This window comes from Bombus fervidus, chromosome 8, assembly GCF_041682495.2.
Source record: "Bombus fervidus isolate BK054 chromosome 8, iyBomFerv1, whole genome shotgun sequence".
Lineage (NCBI taxonomy): Eukaryota > Metazoa > Arthropoda > Insecta > Hymenoptera > Apidae > Bombus > Bombus fervidus.
The window spans coordinates 6,095,832-6,101,721 of NC_091524.1; the positions used below are offsets into that span (position 1 = coordinate 6,095,832).

The 5,890-nt window shown below is 29.2% G+C and overlaps 1 protein-coding gene across 1 annotated transcript in view; it reads left to right on the forward strand.

The window, feature by feature from the left end:
- The first annotated feature begins 2,750 nt into the window (after positions 1-2,750).
- Positions 2,751-5,890, forward strand: part of LOC139990369 (uncharacterized) — a 174,894-nt gene continuing 171,754 nt past the window's right edge. Inside the window, exons 1-2 of the mRNA XM_072009589.1 lie at positions 2,751-2,880; positions 3,209-3,331. The gene's annotated coding sequence lies outside the window, so the exon portion shown is untranslated. The remainder of the gene's footprint in view (positions 2,881-3,208; positions 3,332-5,890) is intronic.

Sequence of the window (5,890 nt, forward strand, 5' to 3'; positions counted from 1 at the left end):
AATTGTTCAGTACCCTTTCGTCCTCGGGGCAAAATTTTTACTCTTGTCAATCCTGCATTTCCATTTTACTTGCTAGGATATTCATCTTTGTTTCTGTTTAATTGCTAATGGAGGAAATGACGCTTCAGTTTCACTTTTTGTCTTCCTTTTACATGGAGATATTAATCCTTTCTCGCAATGCCTATGAAATGCCCATGCCTATGAAATCTTTGATCTCCCTTTCTGATTGCTGAGAATGCGAAGATTCGATTCTGATCACATGAAGCAATATTACATTTATGTCTCATATAAGATGCACCATTGTTACATTATCTTTTTCTGTTACGGAGTAACATATATGTTTTCTGATACGGATTCTGATATTTCTTGAATATTTTGTATAATACTTGTTTGGTCATAATTGATGTGAGTTTTAGAACATTCTAAAAATGCTATGAAACAGTTAGTTTTAAGTTGCTTAAAAATTTGTGTTTGATACTGATATTAATATAATTAATATTGCGTAATCGAAAACACAAGAAAATAAATTCAAGCAGTTGTAAAAATATTGACGAGCTTGTCAGAATTTTTCTTTTATAACGTCTATTGTGTACTAACTCGAAATTGTATCAGGGTTAATGCCAGTATGACGTTATATAAAAGTGCAGTACTTATTACGAAATTTCGTTGATCGTGTTAATTACAGCACGGTCACTTTAAATGTCAGGAGTAGGAGAATCTGAATCGAGTTACACTTAAAGACATGCAATCTAACTTTCCGGAAGAAGTTAGAGTACAGTGTTAATTGTAACGCAACCACAGACCGCACATTGCCGTGAGTATGTTTTGTAGACACGCCTACATCATTACCTGTGAAACAACTGACATTCTTGCTCTAAGAACTGAACAATGGTATTCTGTTTTTAGTGTTCCGTAATACTGAAAATGTATTTCAAATTCTACCGTCTTTTATTCGCGTAGGTGATGATTAAAGTAATTTCTTATAGGAAACTTATGAAATAGTGATAATGAGTAAGAATCCTTTTAACGTGGAAATAATTTGTATTTTATAAATTAAAGATACGAAAATTTTAAGAATGATACGAGTTTGATCAAAGTAAATGAAACGCATATAATAATATAGCTTCAGCTATTGATAGAAGAAAAATTGTTAGGTCTATATGTATAATCGAATGAAATTATAATTATATAATTGACTTAAGAAGAAAATGATCGTTTACAAATTACAATTATAGTTAATAAATATAGGTGAAGTAATATCTCACCCTAGATGCATATTTTATCATTCGCAATAGAATATTGAGTACATACATAATGACTCATTGATGACATGTAATACCTTGACTATATTATATTACTGTTTGGACGTAAAAGGACTACTAGCTGGTAATGTGAACTATTTTCATTTTATGAAAGAAAGATAAAATCTTGTGCGAGTGCTGTATGCATACACATGTATAGCTACATGAGCTTAAGAACTATATGTTATATATGTATAAATTTATAAAATATTTAATAAATAAGATAAAAGATATTTTCTACAAAACATAAGTATAATATATTTTCGTTTCAAATATATAAATTTATAGTTTTATTTTGTGTGAATAATAAAATATATATTCTTAGTATCTGCAATATATCTATATTTTTTAAATAATTTTTCAATAACTTGAATCAGAATCATGTTGCATTTAATATTCTTGCCCAGTACGATTTACTGAATATATTAGAGGAGTTTGATTTTATATGATCCTATTACTGCGAACATTAGTATGTATATGTAACAAAAGTAAAATTTCTTCTTAATTTAAATCATCATAAATAATCGTAAATTATCTTCCAAAATATCTTTTTAATTGTGATATACTATACGTAATGACACTTTAGAATCTTGAAGGTTACTAACGGCACGTCTAATATATGATTGACGGAAATATATATTAACGCCAACAACACTTGTAACGCTGAGTTATGTCAAGTTGTATTTTAAAACCTCTGTCAGATAATCGAGAAGGAAATGGGCATCGTTCTTAGGTCGAGTTTAAATGGAACGGAAGAAGTTGCTTGAGATACTATGTGTCTTTACAAGTTTGTCTTGTGTCGCGTGATAAAGCTCTATATCTCTTCACTGTTTGCGAGCATTCATTACATTTTTATCTGTTATAGGTATTGAAAGCATAATGAATGATTTATAGTGAGTTGATGTGCATACAAAACATGTATGTACAAGATATTTTTAATATGTATAGTAATAATGAATATCGGTGAAAATATTCTATCATATAATTCTATCATTATTGGATTATTGTTATAGAAATATTTCCAATTTTATTTAAATATTTAAAAAAACAAGTATAGAAAATATTCTTAAATTTTTGTCGATTTAAAATGCTACAAATAAAAAAGAAGCACAGTGCACCTTTTGATTTAATTTTAATCTAAATTTTGGTCTAATCTTAACAGCAAATCTTAAGTTCTGAATATTTTTGGAATTTATTTAAATTTCGAAGTATTGAATTATATACGCGAAAGTTTGTATGAATATAAAATTAATGACAATATTGATTAACTCGATGCTTTATTCTTATTTTTATCCATTGTACATGAATAACACTAGTTTTATTGGAAATATAGTTGATGCTTTACAATTAATTACTTCTATATTTGAATTATATGTATTTGAATATAAACATTTCGCGCGCTACTACACTCGATATATCTCGAACAGTAAACTTGGTTGTGCGTAGAATGTTCCAGTAGTCGCATTTGAATTTGCTTTGAATGGTGTGCGTCGTAAATGCCGGTATAAATAATTCAGTGTTTTAAGTGATTAAAAAGGACTAAAAGTGCGTAGGTGAATTACATTAAGTCTAATTGAAAGTAAGTAAATATTTTGTGCATGTGACTTTGTTGATTTTATATCTTTCACTATTCAATCTAGCGATTCTTAGGTTAGAGTTGCATGAAATTTACGACGCGTAGATTATAGATAAATAATCAAACATAATCATAAGACAGTATGTGAACTCGCACAGTTTTATGCATTTCCTTATGAAATTTGCAATAACGACGCTTCTGAACGTACGTAATTCTTAATTACTTTAGTGAAAATAGAAAATTGTAAATGAAAGAAAATTCTTTGTGTTGCAACAAACATTTCAAAGTACTCATTATTTTTAAACAATCTAATCTGTGTTTTTGTTACCAGGTTCACAGATTTCGTCGTATTCCTTCGTCGTGTTCCTTCGTCGCGTTCCTTCGTCGTGTTTCTCACAAATCGTTGCGTGTTTTACTGCATTAACTTTGTGGATGTACATTTGACATTATAATGGTGAGTTCCATTTATACATCTTAAACCATAAGTAAGCATAATGCGTAGATAATATGTTTAATATTGTTTAAAATTTACATGAATCATTACATAAATTACATTTCATTGATAAATTTATATTGTTTAAATTGAGTTTAAATGTTCATAATTAAATTATCGTCATCATTACTAAATATTGATATTTATGAATATTTGATCAATAACTATGCTTACTTATTATTATTTTTTCTGTATTTTAACGATAAAATTACACATATTCGTAATCTAAGAAAAATAAATATTCTAAATAGACACATGTCATTCATATATGCTTTTTTGTATGTTTGTATCAAATAGAAACAGATGTTAAGTTTCAATGTATATTTGTCTATGATTCTGTGTATTGAAAAGTACACTTGTGAAGTATGATTTATCATTTTTACATTTTCTGCCTTAAAAAATTAAATCTCGTTTGTGATTGAAAGCTGAAAGCGCTGACGAGGTCGTCAGTGCAGAAAGTAGGAAACAATTTAATTGTTTCGTTAATCTTCCACCGGTAAAACAGTGCTCTATAAAGTTAGTATGCAACTTTTCCTAACACGTTGCGGGTGCGGTAGTTGTAAAATCTTTAATGCATGGTTTTAATCGCACGTATGCATTTGAAGTTTTTGTATTTGAAAATTAGAGTATTACAAATAAAAAGGTAAATTGAAATAGTAATATATAGCGACAATAGAATATACGTGTAGTACAATTTAAATAATTATTTGTCACGTTTACTAGAAAACATAATCAAAATATGTCAACTTTCCTATTACATATATTACTATTGTATTAGAATTTTTATTGTATTAGAAATATAGAATATTAAACTAGAGAATTATGTTTCTTTAAATTTATATTAATTCTTTAAAGTATCACTGTAAAAGTGCACGCCGTTGAATTCAATTTACCTACACGATTCTTTCACGATAATCTGGAAGAAATATTTATCACTTGCAAAGTTTCACAATTTTGGCCCATATATAAATCATTCAATCGACTTTCGCAATTGTATTTCAGAATTTAACTTAGAAAACAGTATTGTTAGAAACTACTTGCCATATATAAACTTGGAGCAGTTTGATTTAATACTTTAACCAGATCCTTTCATTTTCAATCGCTTTCACTGAAGTAGTTGCATTCAACTTTTACCGCAAAAGCGAATTTATCTACAAAGAAGAATACGTTCCCTCCGTTGGATTGCTATTTCCTGATCATTGTTCGGTTCTTCTGGTCTGTCTTCGTTGTCTTGTACCGTGACTATATTGATTATCAAGCTTGCAAATCATATAAAAGGTTTGTTTATACCTGCCTAACAGAAATTAAATTCATTTTTAAAGATCATCGATCACCTGCAAACATCAGATCTATTGCGTAAACTGTCCTCCTGTCTACCGCTAAAATGGAATTTATGGCAATTTATACTTTGAATAATACTATTTAGACACGCAATTATATCGATAACTATGTATTGCATCATTCCGTTGCACCTCTCAAGATTTCGATCGATCCAATTCCCATTTCGAAAAGGTTACGCACTTATTTATGAGCAGATCAGTGAAAACGTAGCAATCGGACAGCATACATCTCTGGTGATGTAATGATGCTTACACATCAAAAAGACGCTGGCTTCCTTATTTTTCTAATTTCTTTTTACGGAAGAGCCTTCCGCGTGCGTTTAACCACTGTAAGACACCAATAGAAAATAACCTGCTGTCAGTAGCAAACTCATTAGTGTTTACTCGCAGAAATTACACGTACCTATGCGAGATACGAATGCTAAATACACGTGTAACTTCATTTCTTGTTTCTTGACGAGTTATCAGTGTAATTTAGTGTACTCAAGCAAAGACATTGTACTGTGTTTTATTTAGAAGGATTTCATCTCCATTTTCACTGAAGTAAAATTTGATTAACAGAAGTAAAATTTGATCCTTAGGGAATAAGAAAGATTATTCATATGAAAAGTTAATTTTTATTATTAAGTTCTATTACTAAATCCTCTACTAAATGATAGTAAATATAATCCTCTCTGGTATCTTTGGATTTATTTTGACAATGTCAAATTTTTATAGTCTTCTGGACTATAGTCTTCTTTTATAGTCTTTTATACTCTTCAATAAGTTATTAAGCTAGTTGTTAAAAATTGTATTTAATAACGAGCAAAATCTAAATGGTGATATTAAGTACTGAGATTCTTTTGTGCTGAAATAGATCGAAGAGATTTATGGATAATTATTAAATAGTAATTTTCGTAAAAAGCAATTATTACAAATTTAATTAAGAAAATATACAAACGAGATGAACGGCGTATACGCGATGCTAACTGTTATGCAATGATATTAATCAGTATTTATCAATTGCAAGTTTACTGAAAATTCTGGAAAGGGAAAGTTAGAATATAATGGAATTGTATGAATAACATACATTTAAAATCTCGACTGCCAACTGATTTACATGGAAGTTACAGAGCGTATCAAAAATTGTGCAATCATATGCACAGGCGCAAAAAATCGCGGAAGATGTCGTGTATCGAAC